General features: G+C 43.5%; 1 long non-coding RNA gene across 1 annotated transcript; it reads right to left on the bottom strand.

The window, feature by feature from the left end:
• Positions 1–660: 660 nt before the first annotated feature.
• Positions 661–10652, bottom strand: LOC134739993 (uncharacterized). Its single transcript, XR_010127162.1, has 3 exons — positions 9553–10652; positions 9322–9458; positions 661–4275 (listed from the first exon to the last, which is right to left on the bottom strand). It is a non-coding gene; the product is annotated as an uncharacterized LOC134739993 (long non-coding RNA).
• Positions 10653–11174: the final 522 nt, after the last annotated feature.

The raw sequence follows: 11174 nt of genomic DNA, 5'->3' as shown, positions 1-11174 counted from the left end.
GAAATGTAGTAGGTGAAGGTGCTTTGAGTGAATTTTAGGTAATGTGACAGTGCCAATGTATCTGTAACTTATCCACTGATATGGTTTGGATCTGTGTCCCTGCCCAAATCTCATGTTGAATTGTAATCCTTAGTGTTGGAGGTGAAGCCTGGTGGGAGGTGATTGACTCATGAGGGCGGTTTCTCATGAATGGTTTAACACCATCCTTTGGTGCTGTTCTCATGATAGTGAGTGTGGCTTGGGACCCTGTGCCCCAGGCCACAGCCCTTGTGTTACTGAAATGCCTGCAGTTCAATCTAGGTCCTATTGTTCACTGCACAGAAAGGTAATCACTGAGACAGCCATTATTGCCAAGAAAGAAGGCTTTAATCAGGTGCTGCAGCCAAGGAGATGAGATGTCAGTCTCAAATCCATCTCCCTGACCAACTAAAATCAGGGATTTATATAGCAGGGAAGAAATGTAACTATATGCAGGAAAACAGGAATCAGGGAAGGTTAAGGAAGAGGAGCTGGTCAATAGGAAGCAGGTGGTTAGTTAGACAGTCATGATGGGTGAGGGGTCCAGCATCTCCTTGTGCAGATGCAGTGATCTGGTGAGTTTCAGCTCCTTGATACTCTCTGGGAGACCTGATGGTTGGTTTCCTGAGAAAGGAACTCAGATAAGACAGATAAGATAGTGAGTGAGTTCTCATGAAATCTGGTTGTTTAAAAGTGTGTAGCACCTCCCTGCTCCCTCTCTTCCTCCTGCTCAGCCATGTGAAGTGCCAGCTTCCCCTTCAACTTCTGCCATGAATGTAAGTTTCCTGAGGCCTCCCCAGAAGCCAAGCAGATACCAGCGTCATGCTTTCTGTACAGCCTGTGGAATTGTGAGCCAATTAAACCTCTTTTCTTTATAAATTACCCAGTCTCAGGTATTCTTTAGAGCAGTGTGAGAGCTGACGAATACATCTACATATCCGCTGTTTTGTCCCACAAGTCTTCTACAGGAATCTGTGCTCTGCTTCAGAGACTCTGCCCAAGGAGAATTCCATCCTTTGGAGGATCTTAGTAGATCTCCAGCAATAGATTCTTAGGGATGAAAGGGGGCTCTGAGTCTATTTTGCACATTCTTTCCTGTATCTTTTAACTTTTACCATTAAACTCCATCAAGCATGAATTGTTTTCCTCGGCCCTAGATGAAGGTGTTAACACTCAATTTGTGCTGCAAGTTCAAGAGTATCTCTAAATTAAGTGCATTAGCAGCAATGTGTCAGCACCTAAACACAGATTCTGGCATAAGGAACACATAATAAATATCGTTCAAGAAATTAGGCCAGGTGTGGTGGCCCACACCTGTAATCCCAGCACTTCAGGAGGCCCTGAAGTGGGAGGAGTGCTTGAGCCCAAGAGTTCGAGACCAGTCTGGGCAACATGGCAAGACTCTACCTCTACAAAAAAATTAGCTGGGTGTGGTGGTGCACACCTGTGGTCCTGGCTACTTGGGAGGCTGAGGCGGGAGGAGGTGAGGGCTGCAGTGAGCTATGATTGCACCACTGCACTCCAGCCTGGATGACAGAGTGAGACCACTGTCTCTAAAAAGCAAAATTATTGAACACATGGCCAGTCCTCGAATGCCTATTTGTCCTTTTCTTAGGGCAGAAAGCATAAATCAATTTCAGTGGGCTTTCCATAGAATCAAATGATGTCCTCCATCGAGAAAAGAGTGACAAGCAGGCCTATATATTCCCCTTACCATAGCACATGGCTTAAATTCTGCCATTTGGGCTAAGAAGTTGAAAAATGTGGAGGTAAGAGACTCTTCCACTGCCTCCTTGCCTAGATAACCATTTGATGTGTCTCAAGGATTAAGTGAAATAAGGTTTGCAAAGCTTTTAGTACAACACCTGGCACATAACAAGGGAGAAAGAAATGTTTGTTAATGTGGTGGATTTTACTATTGTCATTGTTGCTGTGGTTGTTACTTGCCTGTTGTGTATTCAGGTGGAACAGTTAAATTAGCAATCCGTCTCAGCCTTTTCATGAGTTCCATCTAAATAACAAGCTTTATAGTAATCCTTTATCCAGACCTGTACAGGCTTTCCTGAGATGATTTCCAAACACAATCACACAATTTAAGCTTTAAAAAGGGGGAGGTATTAGGAGTGCTTTCTGTTCAACAAAAGCATTTAGGGATTCACAGGGGGAAAAAAACCCAAAAATATAAATATAAACCTTCCTTGAGCTCAGCACATGGCAGAAATTTCCCAGAGGGCAGTAAACATTTGTCCAGGAATGACATGCACACCTGAAATTCAGGACAGAAAGACACTCCCCTGAATCCCTTCCTCTTGCAGGGTTCAGGGATTATGGAAGTTTGCCTCTATTCTCAAAGACATTCTGACCTCCCCATGTCTAGCCTGCCTTCACCCAAGTTGCTCCCAGTTTCAAAGAATATTCTAAAAGCACACACGGAGAGAGTAGGTAGGATGCTGACACTTTGGTCTTATTCACACGGGGTAGCAGTGTGCTGGTGAAGTTTATGGCATTTGAAAACCAGGGTAAAGTTTTGCATTTCCCTAATGGCTGCCAATATCCGGGCACAGAGTCACTGCTTTGCAAACTGCATCCTTACCAACAAATACTCCCCATATTACCTGATACTAGAATTATCAGTTGATATATTAAATAGAAATTTAGGTTCAGCCAGCAGAATTCTACCACAACTTCATTAAGGCAGAATACACGGGTGTATTGTAAATTGTTAAAACTTTCTATTTTCCCAATGCCTCAACATCCCCACAAACTAGCTGTGAACACCCCACCCAGGTGACCAGGTACATTAGGGTGACAAAGCTGGTCCTGGCCCCACGTTCCTCTTCTCACCCTCACATAACTATGACCCAGTGACATTCAAAAGCATCAATGAAATCACTCATTTCTTATGGGGTACTCTTCCAACCCTCAATAAAGGCACTTGCCTATGAGTCCTCACTCTCTCTCTCTCCCTTTCTCCTCCCCACCTGCTTGGTTGAGCCACTCCTTGGAGCTCCTTCCCTATGGCCCCTCCTTCTCTAGGTGCTGAGAGTATAATAAATCCTTTAACTTCCTATGCCTCCACATGCAACTTCCACAGTCGTGTTGGAGTGACCTTTAAAGGCCCCACAAGTAGGACTGGGTACAGTGGCTCACACCTGTAATCCCAACACTTTGGGAGGCTGAGGCAAGAGGAGCACTTGAGGCCAGGAGTTCAAGACCAGCTGGACAACATAGTGAAACCCTCTCTCTATAAAAAAAAATTCAAAATTAGCTGAACGTGGTGGCACATGCCTGTTGTCACAGCTACTCAGGAGGCTGAGATGGGAGAATTGCTTGAGCACAGGAGGTAGAGGCTGGAGAGAACCATGATTGTGCCACTGCACTCCAGCCTGGGCAACAGAGGGAGACCCTGTCTCAAAACAAACAAACAAACATACACAAAAATACGAGGAGGACTTGCTATCTATTTACAACACAACAGGTATTCTTGGGTGTGTCCTCTGAAGGGAACAATAGGGATTCTCCTCTCCAAGTTTATTCTCCCATAACTATCCTGCTGAGCCTACAAACCGGAAACAAATAAACACCTGCCTGCTCAGCCCTGAAAAAAAGAATCCTTTTCCTCTTGCCATTTATTCTTTCTAGAACACACACATTTATGCAGATTAACAGCATCCCCACTGGCCCCATGGCCTCCACTGGGATTCACGGAGCATAATGCTATATTAACATAGATTTTACACTGTGCTATTGCCTTTTAGAGTCAAATGAACACCCCTCTGGGACACTGAAGGCTGAACACAGAACAAAGATGAAGAGGAGGGGGTGGCTGGGCATTTTCCATCACCCCAGGCCCCTGGGACCCTGTGCCCCAGGCCACAGCCCTTGTGTTACTGAAATGCCTGCAGTTCAATCTAGGTCCTATTGCTCACTGCACAGAAAGACAATCACTGAGACAGCCATTATTGCCAAGAAAGAAGGCTTTAATCAGGTGCTGCAGCCAAGGAGATGAGAGGTCAGTCTCAAATCCATCTCCCTGACCAACTAAAATCAGGGATTTATATAGCAGGGAAGAAATGTAATCACATGCAAGAAAACGGGAATTAGGAAAGGATAAGGAAGAGGAGCTGGTCAACAAGAAGCAGGTGGTTGGTTAAACAGTCATGATGGGTGAGGGGTCCAGCATCTCCTTGTGCAGATGCAGTGATCTGGTGAGTTTCAGTTCCTTGATTGTCTCTGGGAGACCTGATGGTTAGTTTCCTGAGAAAAGAACTCAGATAAGACAAACATAACTTTATCAAGTTTTAAGAATGGGAGGGTCAATTCCTATGTTTATTCAAAAGAAACCATAAACATCAGCTCTATGGGACAATTGAGCCCATTTCACCTGGGCCTTTATCTCAGGACCCAGGGAAATCTGCCCAGAAGAAGCAGGGAGAAGGTTGCTACCCTGTGGCCCTCACCCATTAGGAATGGTATGGATTGAAGACTGAGAGGACAAGGATGATGCATGAGGGACCCTGCAGCAGTGAGGGGTAGCCATGTAGACTTGCAGGACATTGCAGTAGACCCACCCTGTGCAGAGCTGGGGAGAGGCAGACATCCAGGAGTGAGACACATCCACTGTGGATTCTAGAAAGCCCCCCTCCCAGAGAGTCGATGGTGCATCCTCTTGGTGATCTGACCCCAAAGTGGGAGGAGGGTACTATCCCCTGGGAATGTTCCCTCTTCTCAGTAGCACTGGGAGTTGAGAAGGAAGGAGAATGAGCCACATGCACATAGACTTCACACGTTGCCGAAATCACTCTCTCCAGAAATCTCCATAAGAAACGGGCCTCAGAACCCAAAGAACTTAAAACAGAACACCATTGGACCTAGCAACACCATTACTGTGTATCTACTCAAAGGAATATAAATCATTCTGCCAAAAAGACGCATGCACCTGTATGTTCATTGCCATGCTATTTGCAATAACAAAGACATGAAATCAACCTAGGCGCCCATCAACAGTGGACTGAATAAAGAAAATGTGATACATGTACACCATGGAATATTGCACAGCCATAAAAAAGAATGAAATTGTGTCCTTGGCAGCAACATGGATGTAGCTAGAGGCCATTATCCTAAATATGTTAATTCACCATTTCCTTTGAATTTGTGAGACTGTAAAGTAACAGAAAGCCAAATACCACATATTCTCATTTATAAGTGGGAGCTAAACATTGAGTACACATGGATAGAAAGATGGGAACAACAGACACTGGGGACTACTAGATGAGGATGGGTGGGAGGTGGGGCAAGGGTCTGAAAACTACCTATTAGGTACTATGCTCAGTACCTGGGTGATAGGATCAATCATACTTCAAACCTAGCTGAATCTAAAATAAAACTCAAGAAAAAAAGAGAGTCAAATGAACCGGAGGCTTCTCTCATACCTCTGACTTTGTAGTGTTGTTTCTTCCCCTCTTGTCTCCTTTTTCTGAGATGAAAGAATAGCCTTACTCAGCTGCTAATCGCCTGCTCAGAGGCACTGACAGTCACTAGGAAAGGGTAGCAGGGCTCTAAGAGGGCAGAGGCCATGCACATGTGGCATGCAGCCCTGCAAGGAGCTGGGGGAAGCATCCCCAGAGGAGAGAAGTTGCTCACCATCCTTTAGCAGACTTCCTACACTCAGCTGCCTTTGCATGAAGGTAAAATCCTAAGCACCTTCTTCATAAAGCTGTTAAGAAACACAGATTTCTTCTGGGCTTCCACAGCCGATGTCACCTTTCCTCCCCTGCACCTGGAGACTGCCCTTTGGGCATCTGTAATGAATGAGCTTCTGTGGTGCTGCAGAAAGAGCCCAGCAGTCAGAAGGCCTGGTTTTAAGAGAGGTAGACTAAATATCTCAAGAACCTTTCTAGACCAGTGACAATTCTAACACTGAGTGAGTGAAGAAGAGTGCTTTAGATTTTGCCCGGGACCCAGAGTGGGAGAAGGTTGCCTTCCTTGGTACTTGAGCTCAACTAAGACAGCTAGTTAGACAAGACTCACACCTAGATGAGATCAAAACAAGGGGATGCTAGAAAATGGAGAGAAACAGTGACATCATGATTTTTAGTTATATTCAGGATTGTAAGTCGATACTAAGGAAGCTCCTGGAAAAGCGAGTACATCCATTAATCAACCTAAACTTAATTCAATGAATATTAAAAAGGGGAGGAAAGGGAGATGCTAAAATTTTACTCCACCATTTTCTAGAAATGTCCTAACTCTCCAGTTGAGACCTGGGGGAGAAGGTTGTCAGGGGTTCATGTTGGACAGGTCACCTAGGCTCCCAGGCTTGGGATCATCTTGATGAACAGCTGGGACCATCACCCTGTGGCTGCCACTCTCCACTGCTCAGCTGAGTCTTCAGCAGCACAATGGCTGTCTGTCCTCCTTCCAAGTCTAGACACAACCTCTTCCCTCCTAAGGGGGACGCCATGTTCTAGTCAACAGGGAAAAGCCAACAGCAATAGTTTTCACATGAGAGAGGTGGGAAATCCCTAAATAAAACAGAAGTCGGTCCAACAGCCCTTGCAATGCCCTTTAAACTCTGGCAAAACAACAGCTGCCTTGTTCTGATTCAATCTAATCTTTCAGAATTTATGTTCCTGAATTCTCTTACTTGGCCTCAATACAGACAAAGGAAGTTCATGGCCTTTGCCAAGTCAGGTCCTACTGCCCTGCCAAGTCACAAGCATTCTCAAAAACCAGGAGGCCCATGTTCCTCCAGGCAGCTACCGTGTGACATACCTGGCACACTAGACTCAGACATCGGGTGGGTTAAAGGAGTCTGTCTGGGAAGGTTGGGCTTTTCGAAGGATCTCAAGAGGTGGTGATGTTTCTTCTTGGGAGTCACTGAGATTTCATGGATGGACTCCAGTGTCATTCCCTGAATTGAAACTCACAGACTAACTGCTGCCTGATGAAGTGTGCTCTACAAGAAGCTGATTTTGAGACCAGCCACAAGCCTGTGTCACAGCAAAGTGGGGAGAATATACTCGCTCCTGGGAAGTTAAACTGAGCCCCAACATCAGCCCTAACACACCTCCAAAGATGGATATAACAGTAGGAATCCCATGAACTCTTTTTTAAAGCACTGTGATCTAAAGAGGTTGCAGGTTGGGATGGGGTCATCTAGATCTATTTTTAAATAACCCTGACCCAGAAGCAGGTAATATACAAACGATTTGCTTGTGTCCAGAGCTGATTTTGAAAAAACATCACATCAAAGTAGCAGTGCTGCTGAGTGCTGAGTCTGTGTTATTTGACCACCCTCCGTGGCCTTCATGGTGACACCAGGACACACAAGTCACCCAGAGCCAGGAGAATTTGGTGCAAAGCTCAAGACTTTCAGTGGGTGAACCCCTAAGTAGAAACAAATTACCTTTTCTGAAGACTCAATCTTCTCAAGCAAAGGGAATTCACTTCATATAAACAAGCACATAAGTGACAAGAAGGCACACATTTCTAAATCCTTCACCATTATTGCATAAAAATGACTGGGTGCCAACACCACAATGGTCCCTCTGAGAACAGAGAAATGGCATGGTCTTCACATACAGTTTCATGTGGCAAAGAAAAATAAAATGACCCTCATATTTGGAAAACATGTGATCCCCACAAGTGAAAATTGAGCTGATTCCATCCTGTTAAGAAGGAGAGGATGGATTGATGTCTGTCCGCATTGACTTCCCTTGTTCTGAGGTTGCTTTGGGGAGCTGGGGAAGACAGAATTGGAGATTTAATATTTCCTGTTCCCCTTCAGCAAGCATTCAAGTGGACTTACAGGGTCAGTTGCATTCGGGAAGGAATTGGAGAAGGGCAAAACAGAGATATGAAGAGAAAAACAATCATGACACTAAATGAAAGATACAAAGACACGTGAAATGAAAGACTCCAGCTGTTCCCAAAAGGAAAGGGGATAACACATTTGTAAGTAGCAGTGAATCCCATGGGCTGGGAATCTAAAAGGGAGGGGTCAGCTTTTCCAATATGAGGGATGACAGGAGGGGTCTGGTTCCCTTTTCTTACCCAATGTCAAATTTTCTCATTCTAATACCCTAGAACACACATGCATCAATATTAAAAATCATCACTTTTAAGTGGTACAATAAGGTACAGATTCATGAATTACTTGCACAAGGTAACCAAGCGGAGATTCAGTGCTAGAGCCAGTACAGTCCTCTAAATATCCAAGACAGTGGGATAATCATTTGAATTACTCACTTTGGACAGGTAAGTTTCTTGGATGTTAATCCACATATGAGCACACCCCAATTAAGGTTGCCAAATACAATACAGGATACTTGGGTACATTTGCATTTCAGATAAACAATGCATACTTTTTAATATACATATGTGCCAAATATTGCATGAGACATACTAAAACTTATTTATTATTTATCTGGAATTTGAATTTGTCCAGGCATCCTGTGTTTTTATTTGTTAAATCTGGCAACCTTAATACCAATGGTCTTTGCTCCCCTTTCATTCCGGTCTTCCTGCTAGAAGTGCCATCCCCTCTCCTTGTACCTATTTCAATCATGCTCATCCTACAAGGCTTAGGTCCCACCTTGCTGACTTTGGGGGTCTTCTCTTCACTTCTCCCACCCATGCTATTTGTCTCCCTTTGTCAACACCTAAAACAGATACTGACGGAACAGTATGGACCAGCCTGGGATATGCCATTGTTTCATTCTCAAATTGTTTTATAAGCTTTCATTGCCTCTGTCCATCAATATTGCAAGCTACTTGGATGGAAGCCATGCCTGACTCTTTCCTGTGTTGTATCTGGTGTGAGGCTAGGCAGAAGCAGCTTCTCAATAACTGATGGAAAACTGCTTTAGGGCATATATAGAAGTTGACCTGGGAAAGCTGATGCTATATTTTTTTCTCCAAGTTTCTCCCAAGGCAAAGGGTGGAGAAGGAAGGGTCTAGAACAGGGGCGTCCAATCTGTTGGCTTCCCTTGACCACAATGGAAGAAGAATGATCTTGGGCCACACATAACATACACTAACACTAACGATAGCTGATGAGTGAAAAAAAAAAAACCCCAAAACAATCTATAACATTTTAAGAAAGTTTATGAATTTGTGTTAGGCCACATTCAAAACTGTCCTGGGCCATATGCAGCCCATGGGCTGTGGGTTGGATGAGCTTGGTCCAAAGGCTCAAAAAATGATTTGCACATAAATTAAAGATGACATTTGTGTGTGAGGTAAGAAGCCACAACCAAATTGTGAATTAGGAAAATTACAAGAGCAGGTGATATTACCGACCTGTAGATTTGCTTCTATGGAAATCTTCTCCCCTTCTAAAGTCTGCAAATACCGTGAGATGCCCTAAGCATTAGAGCCGGAAGGACCTTAAGAATCACCTGGGCCAAACTATCATCATACAGGAGAATAACTGAGACCTGGAGAGGAAAGTCACTTGTCTACAGTCCTATAGTGGGCTAGAGACAGCCTCCTGGTCCCCAGGCCAAAGATCTTTCCGTTTGTCAAACTGACCTTCAGTTTCAGGGTCAGAGTCTCATGCCAGGGGGCAGGTTTTCAGCTCTGCTCAATTTTTAAAATAACATTTGTTGTCTTTTTCTTCCTGTAAAAGGCATTTACTTTTAGTAGAACATCTAGAAAATACAGAAGTACATAAAGAAGAAAATTCAAATTACCCACCAGCCAGAAAAATGCTATTATTAATATTGGTTGTATTTGCTGTTATGCCTCTTTCTATGCTAGACTATAAGGGAGACAGGGATTAAATAAATCTTCCTCATCTCTGTAACCTCAGCCCCAGCCCAGTGTTGGATATATAAAAGGCATGCAATCTACACTTGTTGAATAAATGCCTGCATCACTATGCACATCAATATATGCATTATATATGCATACATATGTTTATGTAATTTTAAAAATGGAAGTCATACTGTTATAGTTCACCCAGTTTTTTTCACTTAATATTGTATTATATTTTCCAAAAAATATCCTCCTATAAAAATATTTTCAATCACTGCATAGCATTCTGTTGTATAGCTAAACTGTGATTTACCCATCTCCAATTAATAGACATTTAGGTGGTTTCCAGATTATTCTGAATAACAAATTGTACTAGGGTAACTATTTCTGGGCATGAGTCTTAGTGAGAATCAGTCTGTGGGGAAACTGGGCCTTTACTTTCACTAGTGGGAAAGTTCGAGCAAAAAGCCATAGCAAAACAGCTACCTAGGATCATTTAATCATCCCTGCATAGGTCATTTGACTCAGCTTCCCTTACAAATCACGAGCCTTGAGTCAGACGATAGCATTAGATTATCAGCTTAATTTTATCTCAGTTATAGCTTACATGGGGAAGTCACCTCATGTGAGGGCGATAAGAATATCTGAAACAAAGGGCATTTTAGAGGTGATTTCATCAGTCCCGCTCTTAGCCAAAGAGCCACTAAAAAGTAAATAAGTTCCCTCCTCTCCCAAACAAGTTCAAAATGTATATTCTAGGAATGTGACTTTAAATTCAAGAAAAATAAAATAGATGACTCAAATTCAAATCTAAGTATGACATTTATTTTTTCTAAAAGAAATCTGTCTGTAAGTTCCCTGCAGAACTTGCACTTGGCTAGACTTTTTTTTTTTTTTTTTTTTTTTTTTTGAGACAGGGTCTCACTCTGTCACCCAGGCTGGAATGCAGTGATGTGGTCGCTACAGCCTTGAACGCCTGGGCCCAAGCAGGTCTCCCATCTTAGCCTCCCAAGCATCTGGGGCCATAGGCACACACCACCACGCCCAGCCAATTTTCTAATTATTTATAGAAATGAGGTCTCGCCATGTTGCACAGGTTGGTCTCGAGCTCCTGGGCTCAAGCAATCCTCCTGCCTTGGTCTTCCAAAATGCTGGAATTACAGGCATGAGCCACCACATCCAGTTGGTTGAACATTTTTCAATGATGGTATATTACACATCCACTGACATTCAGCAACCTATGAGTTCATGTTGCCACTTTCACTTTCCCTTTCAGCTAAAGCAAAGCAGAACAGAGATGATCTTTCAGCAGCTAGGGGCCTCAGTTCTAAGAAGTAAAGGGGATCTTCATGGTATTGTTTTGTGTGCTGCTCTGAGCACTGACATTAAAGAAAGTG

The sequence above is a fragment of the Pongo pygmaeus genome, chromosome 7 (genome assembly GCF_028885625.2).
Source record: "Pongo pygmaeus isolate AG05252 chromosome 7, NHGRI_mPonPyg2-v2.0_pri, whole genome shotgun sequence".
Lineage (NCBI taxonomy): Eukaryota > Metazoa > Chordata > Mammalia > Primates > Hominidae > Pongo > Pongo pygmaeus.
Note: the sequence above shows the minus strand (reverse complement) of the source record. Positions and strands in the feature narration are given on the sequence as shown.